This window comes from Primulina tabacum, chromosome 15 (assembly GCF_025594145.1).
Source record: "Primulina tabacum isolate GXHZ01 chromosome 15, ASM2559414v2, whole genome shotgun sequence".
Classification (NCBI taxonomy): domain Eukaryota; kingdom Viridiplantae; phylum Streptophyta; class Magnoliopsida; order Lamiales; family Gesneriaceae; genus Primulina; species Primulina tabacum.
Window position 1 is genome coordinate 23,202,930 of NC_134564.1, and position 14,745 is coordinate 23,217,674.

A 14,745-nucleotide genomic window follows, 5' to 3' on the forward strand; every position below is an offset into this window, starting at 1 on the left:
TTCAACTCTCGATCTTACATATGCCCGAGCTTTCTATTTCATAACACTATTAATTCTTCTCCTGGACCAATTGATGCAACAGCTAGTTCTGCCTCTTTGTGTGTTTCTCCCAAAAGTACATATAGATTTGCAGCAACTTTTTCTACCTTCATAACCACAAACGTACCCACCCTTCACAATTTTCATTATCTCATTCTCGATATGGGTTTTGCACCCGATATCATCCAATTGTCCAAGGACAAATGATTTTTCATCAGTCCCTTCACATGTCGTACGTCATGTATGGTGTGAATGGTGCCATCAAATATTTTTATTTTTAAAGTACCGACCCCAGCAATTTTGAAGGCATGATCATTTCCCATGAATACAGATCTTCTTGAGACTAGTTCATAATTATCAAACAATTCTCTTTGAGATGTCATGTGCCATGTCTCTCATGAATCCATAATTCATGTGTGACAAAATGTGTGTCTGTCTTCTACAATTGTTGTTGCTTTCGCTAAATAATATTTCATCATCGCCTGATGTACTTGCCATATTTCCTTGAGAACTCTTCTCAATGCTCGTACACTCTTTCTTGAAGTGTCCTTTACCATCAGATTTAATGCAATAGATATTTTTCTTCTAACTTCTCGACTTTGATCTACCTCGTCTTTGGCTCCCACTAGGTCCATAAATCTTCCTCTTATCATCGATAAAGTCTCTACCTGCTTTGTTATCTTCTTTATCCTTACGCCGGCTTTCTTGTCCGAGAACCGCAGTTAAGACATCGTCGAATTTTAGAGAACCCATAAGAATATTGTTGGTTAAGTTGATCATATGAATTTGATAGATTTTGAAGTAGAAGATTCGCGCGTTCATTTTCATATGTTTTATGCCCCATAGAAGTGAATTGGGCAAATAGAGTATTTAGTGTGTTGATATAGTTGGTCATCGATGAGGATTCCGCCATCCGAAAAGTGTAAAGTCTTCTCTTTAGAAAAATCTTGTTGTGTAGTGACCTGACCTCATACATCTTTCTCAGAGTATCCCAAATAACTTTTGTTATTTTTATCTCAGAGATGCTTGACAATATTTCATCTGTTATAGAAAAGTGTACATTTTCAACAACATTATGATTCATCTCATTCCACTTTCCAGTCCGTCATTTCTGCTGGTCTATCTCTAATAGCCGCCAAGCAATTCTCTTTTCTTAAAATTGCTTGTATCTTTATTTTTCACCGCATTAAATTGCTTTCATTGAACTTTATTATATCATACATGCCCGTCATTATGTCTACAACAACTTAGTAGACTGAAAAAAGTAATCCTGCCTTAACAAAAAAATCTCAAAAAAATATTTTCTGATGTAGAATATCAGTCTAGGCTGCAACCACATAACATACTCATAATTTTAAGAAATTTTAAACCAATGCTCTAATACCACTTGTTGGTCCTACTTGCGACAGCTTGAGATAATAATAAGAAAATAATTAATAAAATTGGACATCAAAATTTACGTATAAAACTCCTAAAAATTATTGGGTTAAAACCACGGGTAAGATGAAAAGAAGTCCACTATAATATCTATGTTGTACAACCACTCATTATGTTTCGAAAGAGAACACACACTCTCTTAATACATGAGAACAAAACACCTCACAAATATTATAGAACTACACACTCAAAGAAGAAAAGATGCTCAAGAGAATAGCTGAATGAATTTTGGGATGATAAGAATGGGGGGAGAGGAGCTCTATTATAGCTCCTTCAACACCTCAACTCTTGGTTGGCATGTATATGACAACCAAAAAGACCCCCAACAATCAACCACCCCATTAATTGCCGACACAACCCACCATTAGGCAAGGTAGGCCGGCCTTTCATTTGATAGGTTGGAAAAATGTCAACCGGCATGACACCTCCAACGCCATTAGGCGAAATGAGACGGTCTGCCATTTAGTCGGTTGGAAAATTGTAACCCAAACTACCTATAAATGACTAAGCGATCGTCCCGTTAGACTTAGCTCGTTTTGAAATCTACAATTGAACACATCTCTTTGTAAAAATGTAAAATTTAATAATTTTTAAAGCTACAATTTTGTTTCATGGACGTAGGCTTAGGCGTAGGCGTCATAGAGACTAGGGTATCAAAATAAAGCAAATGACTAGGTTTACATATGAGAGATACTTTGGAAGCTGTAATGTCTTGTTTTTGAAATAAAAAGAGGTATAAATTGAAAATTTTGCTGGAGTTTATTGTTTTAGTTTTATTCTTGATTTATGTGACTTAAGTCACTGATTCTTCATTCCTATGTGGAAGCGAGGTGAAGTTTATTCTAGCTCACCCCACCACCCAAGTTTCGGCCTTTCTTGTTAAAACAATCATATCAGCATTTGTTCAAATTGTGATAAACAGAAATGCAGGTTGAAAACTTATACTGGTAGTAGACGAACGAAGTTATAATCTTGGTTATTCTTCAAACGCTTGAAGGCCATGGAATGCAGAGCATGTATAGGCCGGGACATCGGACCTTCAAGACCAACGAAGGAATCAATACATTTTATCAAAGCCAAAAATATACATATTTTACCTCTTGCAAACTCAAAAATTTTCAACACTCTCAATTTTTCAACATCATTTACAAAATCCATCCGAAGGGATTTTCAAACCATTGCAACTTCCAAAAACTGCTAACTTTCAGGAACTCAATCCATGGGGCCCATACCAACTCAGACAAGAAACGAGCAGCAAAAATAAAGGATGTGTTATATCAAATGTTTACTCATGGGAAGTTAAAAAAAATAAGGAATTGGATTGATTGAATTTTATTTACTATAATAAGTTTTAGGATCTCGAGCCTATATAGGTGAATAATGGAGAGATTTTTTGGATTAGCAAAAGATCTTATAATAATGACCATGAGCTATCATTGATCTTGGGCTCTCTCTGGTAGGGGTGGGCATAAAACCCGAAAAACCAAAAAAATCGACCGAACCGAATAATTCGGTTTAAATGGTTAGGTTTTATCGGTTTTTTGGTCGATTATGGTTTTAAAATTTATGAAGTTCGGTTTTTCGGTTTGGTTTTCGGTTTTAATCCCCCAAAAAACCGAAAAACCGAACCGGCTATATTATTGTTAAATAGAATGTTTTTATGTATAATGGGTCATATTATTGTTAAGTATAAGACTTTTTATATATAATGGGCCTATTAAGATTTAGGAACTTAGTATCATTAACCATCAATTTTTCAATCCGATCGTTTTCTCTTCTTTCTCACCACTCACAAGTTGATGTTTTCTCTTTTTTTTCTGTATATATTTCTTTAATATTTTCGTAAGATTATTTGTGTCCATTCGACCTGGTTGACACTTTGTTATCATTCTTATTACTGAATATTCCGTTGGATTCATGCATTTTTCGCGTTTACATGGTTAATTAGTTATATATTGTTATTATATTCGTATGACATGTTTGTACACAATACATGTTATATATATATTTATATATATATATATATATATATATATAAGATTAAGTCTCACAAATTAAATATTTGAAAAATACTATGATTTAGATTTTAAAGGCTTAAAGTGACATATAATTTTATTTCTCAACAAATTTTAGCTAACCGTATATAACCGGCCGTATAAACTGAACCGTATTACAAAAAAACCGAACCGAACCGTAATAAAATGGTTTGGTTTTGGACTATAGATATTAAAACCGAAACCGAAAACCGAACCGTTGTAGAGTAAAACCGGACCAAACCGACCGTTGCCCACCCCTACTCTCTGGACTCTTCTCCTGTAAATGGGCTCCCTTTGGGGCTTTTTCCCGCATTTCGAGCTCACTCTGAGGTCTTTTCCCATAAACAGGGTTCCTCTGGGCCTTTTACCTAACAGGAATTCCCGATGTGCCATCCTTCAAATCATATCAAACAAACTTATCATATTGGGACGAATCAGACGGATCAAACAGATCAAATTGAAACAAAATGGACGGGACAAGTTGGATCGGAACAGAACTAAGCAAAAGATGTAAGTGCGAAGAAAACGATTTGTAGCAAAACATATAGTATATGATTGAATTTTAACATATACATATGCATTTAAAGCATATATCCACTTGCCGTTGTTTTGAGCATGCGGTATAAACTTGAACGAAACATTGATGATTCTAGGAAATTTCGGACAGAACTCGACAAGGGTTCGGGTAGCACTCGAACGTGATTTCTAGATAAAAAAACACCTTATAATGTTGATATATATTGCATGATCCTTTCAGGAACTCATGAATATGGCAACTACACGATCGAACTAGTGTTGTTCGAACCTGCCTGGATTTTGCGCCAACTTTGGCCGAACTTGGGAATTATTAGGTCGAATACGGGCAAATTCTCAGACGAACTTGGGCAGCACCTCAATCACGGTTTGGGCAGCACCTGGTCATGATTTGGGCAGCACTTGGACAGCTCTGCAGTGGGCGAATATAGCCTCTCTTCTTCACTTGAAGTGGCCGAAACTTGGAGGGGATTTTGGGAGGATTTTTTGTGCAAGGATTCGTGAAAGGACTTGCATGTATTTATTGGCTGAATTGTGACACTCCAAGGGGTAGTCTTGTCCAAAAACTTGGTGTCAAAGTAGTCAAAATTTCATCCACAACCAAGAGTCACTTTACTTTGGTTAACTCAAAGGTCATTTCTTGCACATTAAATTTGTCTAAGCTCTCAACTCTTCCCTCGGCTACAATTTTGGCTTATTTAGGACTTAAGAATGAAGCTTCTTTGAGCTAAAGTTTCAAGCTCATGAGCTAGGGGTTTACATCCTCAAGAGACTCGACTTCGAGCTTGCGGTTTTCGCGACATCCCAGGCTCTACTATGATGAATTTTGCACACTTTAAGATTTTTCGTTCTTTGAAATTATGGGTCCTCACATCCCACCCTTCTTATTGAAAGTTTCGTCCTTGAAACTTGCATTTGCTTGATCTTCAAGAAAGGTACGGGTATTGGATACACATCTTCTTTTCTAGCTCCCATTGTCGCTTCTTGTTCGATATGGTTAGACCATTGTATTTTTATGTTTGATATGGTCCGATGTCTTAGTACTTGGTCATTGGTGTCCATTATGCGGGTAGGGACCTCTTCATATTTTAGTTCCTCATTCAGGTTCCCGTCTATTGATAATGGTTCGACTTCAAGAATATGATTCAGATTGGGGATATATCTTCTTAGTTGTGAAATGTGGAATACAGTATGAACTCTCGACATGTCTGGAGGCAAGGTCAGTCGATAAGCTAAGGCTCTAACTTTTCTGAGAATCTCGAAGGATCTGACGTATCTTGGATTCAACTTTCCGAATTTGCTGAATCGGGCTACTTCATTCGTAGGTGAGACTTTCACATAGGCTTTTTCACCATTTTCAAACTCTAACGGTCTTCTTTTCAAGTGATCACAGCTCTTTTTCGATCTTGTGTTGCCTTGAGTTTATCCCAGATGATAACCACTTTATCAACAGTTACTTGAACATGTCTGATACTGTGGTAGCTTTCTCTCCGATTTCATCCCAACATAGATGTGACCTATACTTTCGTCCATACATGGCCTTTTAGGGAGTCAGTTCAATACTTTCACGATAATTATTGTTATCGAAAAATTCAAACAAGGGGAGGTGTTTGGTTCAATTTTCTCTGAAGTCTATGGAACATGCCAGAAGAATATCTTCAAGAGTCTGTATTTTTATTCTCAGTTTGGGATTGAAAAGTCATGATGAGAGTGATCTTGATACCCATGGCTTCCTGCAAATATTTCCAAAATCAAAAAGAACCTTGGGTTCCTATTGGACAAAATGCTTACCGGAACACTGTGTAGTCTTACTGTATTGTTCATATACAGGGTGGCCATCTTTTCCAATTATAATTCATATGGATATATAGAAAATGTGTGTATTTGTTAAAATATCCATTATCCAAATCTCATCATCATTTTGTGTAAGGTCTAGAAAAATCGAACGATGTAACATGACTACATACAATCTTAGGTTTTACTAAAATATGTGTTTAATTATTTTAAGGCATTAAATACATGATTATTGTATTGATATGTGGTTTATTTCATGTTTTATTAAAGTTTCACGTATTAGGGCTTTTAGTAGTATATCGAGTTCGAACAAGGAACGGAGACCAGAGATAATTAAGGAAAAATAGTTTTCTTAAATATTATTTTAATTATTTAATATATGGTGCAATTAAAGGTAATTTTTGAAAATGGACCTTGGTTGGGTATTTTTACTCGTCAGGCCATATTTTTAAACGGTACGCAAATTTTAGCAAGTTGGAGGACTTTTTGAGGGTTCGGGCAATCTTTTCAAAAACGTATCTAAACGAAATATTTTTCAAGATTGTTTTTGGGCTCGATGGGACTATTTTATTGCATAATGAGCCTAAAAATCCTTTTAAACCTCGTTGTTTTTAAATTAAGGCCATTAGCACTTAATATTATACCTAAACCCTACACTAAAACACTAACCACTCGGCCGCCCCCTCATCTTTATCAATCAGCTTTTTCGAAAATACACCAGCAGCCATGTAAGGTCAAAAATTAAAACGGCGTAAACCAATTGCATGCAAATCTAGGGAAAATGAACAATAGCTAATTAAATTATTTTAATTGCTTAAATTAATTATGGGTGATATGTTTATAAGATTTTAGAGTAGTTTTGTACTTAAATGCATTAAATTGTATTTTTAAAATGTTATTCGAGAAGTGATCGAGGAACGGAGACCGATGACTGAAAAAATAGAAATAATTTTATAAATAATTGTTTTTAATTATTTAAAATAAATTTGATACTTTTTATTATTATTTTTAAAATAAGGAGTTTTGAGGTGATTTTATACGCCGAGACGTAATTTTTATCGGTATTCAATTTTCATCAAAAATATGAACTTTTTGACAACTTGGCCAATAATTTCACGAAGAAAAAAAACACCCTTTATTAGTTATTTCGTTTTTATGCATCAACATGAGTTTAAAGCATGATTTTTGATTCAAAACATGATGTATACTTGCGGAAAGGGGTTGCCATGATTAGGGAATGTTTACGGGTTGTTTTTACACGAGTTAAGGGTCCTAGAAAGCACTAGATAGGCTGCACACAAATTTGAATAAACTGGAACCTTGGAAACACGTTTTTGTGTCAAACTACATTTTTGAGGGGTTAAACCATGCATGGCTTTGCTTGGGCGCGGCCAGGGCTGGGCTAGGACATGGTTGGGTTAGGAGAGGAATCCTATCCACGCTAGGACTCGAGCACAGTGGCTGAGAAGGAGTCCTAGCAAGCTAGAACGCTACCCGTAGCACATCGAGTGAGGGGCAGCTGTGCGCTTGGGACTTGTGGCTCGGACAGGTTTGTTAGGGCTGGGCTAGGCTAGGTCTCTAGGGTCCTGAAAGGGTGCACGAGGGTCTGGGTCAGGGGCTGGCTCGTTGGTTACGGTCCTAGCAGGTTTCGAAGAGTCCTAGTGGTTCTAGGATACTCGCACGGCTGCTGTCTCGAGCAGTTGGCTTCGGCGTTAGCTAGGGTTGGTCTAGTGGGTCTAGGAGGGTTCCTAGAGGGTCTGGTCAGGGGTTGGCTCGGGGTGGCTCGAGCATGGCTCGTGGAAAATGTAAGATGGCTCGAGGAGTTTAGTTATGTTTCGGTCCTTAGGGATTTCATGGCTAAGGTTTGAAACCGTGGTTCAACGAGGGTTGAATCAAGGTTCACGAGGGCAAAATAAATATAAAAAGTTCTTGTTTTAAATTTGAGAATTTTATACTAATGTTCTAATTTAATTCGAGATTAAAACGCATTAAGAATTTATATTTAAAGTATAATTAAAAAGCCACAAATTTAAGCTAAATAAAAATATGAGAAATTTAATTTAAGTTTAAATAATTATTCGGGATGGTCTAGAGTCAACTAAAATAAGAAAAATTCAAAATCGTGAAATTTTACGTCTAGGAGTAAAACAATAATTATACACTTGAAAAATAATAAATGTTATGGCAGTGTCCTGAATGCTGTAAAATATGTTAATATGATTATTTTAAATCTTTATGGAATTTTATGATGAAACGTTAACGCAAAAAGATATGTTGAATGTTTGGTTTAAAAGAAAGATGATTTATGCATGTTTAATTTTTATAAAGTGATGATAATATGAAATGTTGAAGGAAGTGACGTAATTGTTACTAATACGATGATAAGATAATACGTAAGGCCAACGCTCAGTTGACGAGTGAGCTGTCGCTGATGTCCCCACCGCCTAATACTGTGGTTACATGTAGATGGATCCATCGAACCTCTAATACGAAAGTCACAATTAACGATCTGAATTAAACGAATAAAAAATTTATACGTATATGATAAATATGAATATGTTTATGATGATATGAAGAATTTTTATGTTTATGCATGATTATGAAAATGATATTTTAAGTAAAAGTATTTTCACTGTTGCATGTGATCTGTATACGTATTATTTGTTATCAAGAATATAGTTTCCTGAGTCTTTAGACTCACTAGGTGTGATCGATGCAGGTGAATATGATAATAATGATAATGGAGGTCTTGATGGTTGATCTTACTGGGCTGAAGGTGCACATAACCTGAGGACCAGCGCTTGTTCTTCCGCACTTATGACTTTTGATTATGATTTAGGATTTAAAGTTTATGTTAAAGATATTTTTACGACTTTCATTATGCTTTTGAGTGGTTTTTGAGAAGTTGTTAGGTTTAGCAATATTGCTAAGTTAGGAGTTGCAAACGTTTGACGATTTGATGTTTTGAACTATGGTTGGATGCTTTATTTTTAAAAATGGTTGGATGCTTTATTCTTTTTTATTTTTAAATATGGTTGGATGCTTTATTTTTAAAATGGTGCAAAATATTTTAAGTTTATTTATTCAAATTCGGCCGAGATCATTGAGAGACTTATAAAATTTAAAAAAAATTCTAGTACTTTTTAAGAAAAACGAGTAGTGGACGTTTCAAGCCACCTTCGAATTCTCTCAAGCTTTTGCAAAGAAATCCTTCTCCGTTTCTCCGGTGCAAGTCCTACTCGAATATCTCTAAGGTTTTGAGCGTATATACGCAAAGGCACGCCCAAAATCTAGCTTTTCTCATCATTCACATCATTATATGCTGATTTGTGTGTTTATGCATGAGAAATTATTAATACTATTATGTTGCATCGTTTTTGCAAGGTTTGTTAAGAAATACGCATACCGTTTTACATGTAAACTCACGTTTTTTGCTCGTATGCTAGGGGGCTACCGAATCACGTTTTTTAGGGGCTGCGTTGCTTCATGTTCGAAGGTATCTAGGTGTGTGGATCGATTTTGGATCAAACCATGTAGGGGCCGATCGGGTTTCATTGTTCTAGGGCTTGGGATGGTTCGATCGAGTGAGGAGTTGAGACAGCCGTGCGCAGGACATCTCCAAGCCCTGGTTCAGACATGATAGGGACTGATTTGGGATCCTGGGTGGTCGGTGCTAGGCTGGCTCGAAGGGTGAAGGTCCGGCCGTGTCGTGTGGGGCGTGTAGTTGTGTGAGGAGTCGGGTACGGGAGGTGTTGCGTCTCTAGGTGCATGGCTCGGTCTGGAGGGTCCAGTAAGGTGCACGTGGGTCTAGTCGTGGTCCTAAGTGGTCTAGTCAAGGTTTGGTTCGGGTCTGGTCCAGGTTGGATCGGTATAGGGTTGATTTTTTAGTTTGGGTACGCCACTAGGGTTCGGTCGCCTAGGTGGAGAAATTTCCAGCCGTGGTTCAGTCATGTTCGAGGGTCTTGAGTTGTCTGAATTAGGTTGTTTAAGGGCTGGTAAGGGGCGGTTAAGTCATGAGTCAAGTTTGGGAAAATTCGGTTAAATTTCGGGTTAATCCAGATTAAAACCGGGACCCTGGTCCAAGTCTTTAAAACGAATTGTAGAATTTAATACATATGCTCGAGTTTACATCTAAGAAATGATTATAAGTATGTTTTGAGGTATTTTAAGGAGTTTGGTTAGCTTCGGGTCGAAATTTTAAGGTCTAGGGGTGAAATGGTTAATTTGGGTTTCCAATGGAAAAATGGTCATTTTGCACCTGGGTCGACTTAGCAGTCCTGGCAGTGCCCTGATCACAAATCGATATGTTTTAAATGTACATTTAATCACGAACATAACTTTTTATGGGAATACGAAAATACATTGCATGCTTGATTTTAAGGAAATTTACGTACATGGATGATTTTTTATAAGTGATGAATATGATGATATGTTTTGAAGGATGAGAGTTGGTTGTGACTAATACGAATACAAACACGAACACGTAAGGCCAAGGCTCAGTGGATGGGCAATATTGTCACTGATGTCCGCGCCGTCGGGTACCGCGAATATAAGACGTATATGGATCCGTCGACTAGATCTGATACGAAAGTCACAACTAATGATATGAATTGAATAAGGAAAATGAACATGTATATGATTACACGATGAGATATGTTTAGAATATGTTTACATTACGTTATGTTTACGCTCATGCTTTCAAGACCATGAAGTTTATTTTAATTACAATACTTTTCACTGTTGCATGTTATGTATATGTACTTGTTATAACGATTCAGGTGTATTGAGTCTTTAGACTCACTAGATGTGAATGATGCAAGTGAGCATGATGAGTTTGAGACTGGAGGCACCAAAGGCTGAGTAGGCGGAGCTGGGGGTGCGCACGATGATTCGAGAACCTTGCATTTTTTCGTGCTACATGTTTATGGGTCATGGATGAACATTGTTTTTATACATTTTATTTCTTTTTATACGTTGATGATACGACTATCTTTGATTGTTGCGTTTGAGCTCTTTTCAAACAGTAGTCTAGTAATTTGATGATATTTAGGATTTATTTAACTGTAGTTATTTTTATTCAGTGGTTGAATAACTTTTAATACGCATGGTGGACTGTTTTCATTCGCATGCATGTGTATGAGCATTTTCAAAATTAGCTTTCAAAGAAAAAAAATTTAACAGTATTTTAGTAGTAGACGTTTCATTTTGTCTTTATTTTTCATAGTTCTACCACAAGTCCATGGAAATATGTTGTCGTCTCCACATCGGTATTTCTAGTGGTTGCAAGAGAAATCTAGGCCTTTGGTGTTCTTTGACATGTTGAAAAATTTGGCACCTAGCAGCCAAATCTTTTTTCATTTTATTCCACCAGAATATTTTTAAAAATCTCGATACGTCCAATGTGAACTAAAAATTTCGACTTGTGTGCTTCAGACATCACATATTGTTGAAGAGTTTTGATGGATCAGGAAAATCCTCTAAAAACAGTGATGAGTTGCAATAGCTCGTGTTCTAAGAATGATGACACCGATGAATTATATCGAGTTTGAAATTAAATCAAGCGGAAAATACTCGAAGTAATCCTTCATTAAGAAAACTGATCGATTAAAGCTTTTAATCTCTATGTAACTAATTAAGTGAAGATAAAGGGGATCAGTTCTCGCAAGTTTCAGTTCAATTATAGTGAGAACTGAAGTGATAGATACTCGAACTGATCAAGTCAGTTTAAAGCAAGGAGTTAACAGTTAAAGTACACAAGATATGTTTATGGATGTTCGGAGACTTCAACTGCTTCTACGTCACCCCTTCTACCACCTCAGGTATGATCCACTAGAAGACTTTGATTAATTACAACAAGTGTAATAACCCACCCAGCTTAGGAACTTACTCATTGTCTAACTGAACTCCTAGTCTAGACTGAAGGCATCACCTTCCAGCCAACACTTCTTTAACGTCTATGTAAGAAAGACTACATACACAAGTTTTACGTCATTGTGCAGGACAATATTTGAGTGGTGGTGTGTGTGTGTGTGAGAACTGATCTCTAAAAACTACCCGAAAGTGTTCTCACACAATAAGGAAAATATGCTTCTAAACTAAGCTGATAACACGTGAAGTGTTCCCTCTGATCTGATTTCTTCTTGTAAGCTGATATGCGATATGCGTGCCCTCTCTGTATTTTATCATTTCACTCATCAACTCTCATCATCACTCATTATCCTCTTCACTAAGCTTCATCTTCTATTTATAGGCGTTTGGCTGAACGTACAGTGAAACTCAGTGAATGAACCTGTTGCAATTTGAATTTGTTCCCCAAATTAGATATCTGGAACATTTGGCTTTAAACGTTGTTGCAACGTCTCTTATTGTACCTTGATAGTACAATAGCTTTTGTACCTTTGTGCACAAATGGATTAAGCTTGTCGTATCTGCAAACTGGTTCGCTCCTAACTGATGTTCTGAACTGGTCAGTTGAACTGGTGAGGTGAAATCAGTTGACTCGTCAGCTGAACTGATTTCACTGATTCAGTTGAACTGATCAGTTGGGCTCTTCATCAGTTTAACACTTCATCAGCTGGCCGGGCTTATGAAGGTCTTCTGCTGAACCACCTATCAACTGGATAATCAGTTGAACTGCTCTTGATACTTCAGTTGTCCTGGTTCAGTTCGATCGATCAGTTGGCACTTTAAATTTGAGTCTCGATAGCTTCAGTTTAAGCTTGGTAACTGATCAGTTCGAATCCTGATCAGTTTCAGTTTCTTCGCACTTAGGTAAACTCATTAGAAACAAACAAACAAGTTTTGTTAACATCAAAATCAAGATTGTGAACATGAAATATTCCAACAATCTTCCCCTTTTTGAGGATCACAAAACTTGAACAGTTAAAGCGATTTAAAATAAATTTAAACAATAAATAATTCTCCCCTTTTGTGAGAATCAAAAACGCCTAAAAACATTAAATCGAATAAAAGAACTTTCAATTCGAGGTATAGCAGAAAGAAAAGATCCCCCTCAACAACTGAATAAAACGATTTGAAAATAATTTGTCATTTCGAGGAATAGCAAATTTAAAATCAGTTTTAAAGAATAGTTCCCCCCTCAAGAACTGAATCAAAAACTCCCCCTCAAAAATATAATCGTTGCGCGATTTTAAAAAGAAGTTTAGCAATAAACACTCAAATAGTTAAGGCAACATATAAACTGGAAAAATCAGTTCAGTTACAAGCAAACTAACTGGATACACATTATGTTAATTTAATCCATTACGCGTCCCTTGTATTAATATAAAGCACACCATCTTATATAAGGGAATTTCTATTACACTTAGCAAATATCAATTAACATCAAGTATCAGTCAGTTTATATAAAAGAGAACTGAGTGTACCAACAATTGGTCGCCTAGAATGCTTGGAATACTGCATCGATTTTGAGTTTCTTTTGCCATAAGAACAGATAATTGCCTTGGACTTTATCTCTGTGCTGGCTAACTGGTCTAACTGATGCAAACTGGACTCAACTGATGTTGAACCACAATGATCAACTACTAGGATCTGATATGGCAATGAAGCGGCGGCACTTCTGATGATTAAGCTCTACTTAACTCATCAGTTTCAGCTGATAGTTGGGTTTCGACTGTTGATCAGTTTAACTGGTAAGCTGGCAACTGAAATCTTTTTCGCTGATCAGTTTAGCTATCCTGCTGTCAGTTGAACTCAAAAATCCTGCAAACAGCTAAACAAACAAAATAGCACAGCAAAAACAATTATCAGAGGGTTTTGAAAACCATTTTAAGACAATTTTAAAACACATTTTAAAAAGACTATCAGTTTTCAAATGTCCTTCTTATAACAGCTAGCTCTGATACCAAATGATGGATCGGGAAAATCCTCTAAAAACGTTATGAGGTGCAATAGCTCGTGTTCTAAGAATGATGACAACGATGAATTATATCGAGTTTGAAATTAAATCAAGCGGAAAAAACTCGAAGTAATCATTCGTTAAGAAAACTGATCGGTTAAAACTTTTAATCTTGTGTAACTAATTAACTAAAGATAAGGGGATTATTTCTCGCATGTATCAGTTCAGTTATGGTGAGAACTGAACTGATAGATACTCAACTGATCAAGTCAGTTTAAAGCAAGGGGTTAACAGTTAAAATACACAAGATATGTTTATGGATGTTCGGAGACTTCAACTGCTCCTACGTCACCCCTTCTACCACCTCGAGTAGGATCCACTAGAAGACTTTGATTAATTACAACAAGTGTAATAACCCATCCAGCTTAGGACTTACCCACTGTCTAACTGAACTCCTTGTCTAGACTGAAGGCATCACCTTCCAGCCAACACTTCTTTAACGTCTATGTGAGAAAGACTACATACACAAGTTTTACGTCATTGTGCAAGACAGTATTTGAGTGGTGGTGTTATGTGTGTGTGTGAACTGATATCTGAAAACTACCCGAAATTATTCTCACATACTGAGGGAAATATGCTTCTAAACTAAGCTGATAACACAATGAAGTGTTTCCTCTGGGATGATTGCTTCTTGTAAGCTGGTACATGATATGCGTGCCCTCTCTGTATTTTATCTTTTCACTCGTCAACTCTCATCATCACTGATCATCATCTTCACTGAGCTTCGGCTTCTATTTATAGGCGTTTGGCTGAACGTACAGTGAGACTCAGTGAATGAACCCGTTGCAGTTTGAATTTGTTCCCCCCAAATAGATATCTAGAACATTTGGCTTTAAACGCTGCCGCAACGTATTTTATTGTACCTTGATAGTATAATAGCTTTTGTACCTTTGTGCACAGCTGGATTAAGCTTGTTGTATCCGCAAACTGGTTCGCTCATAACTGATGTTTTGAACTGGTCAGTTGAACTGGTCTTGAACTGGTGAG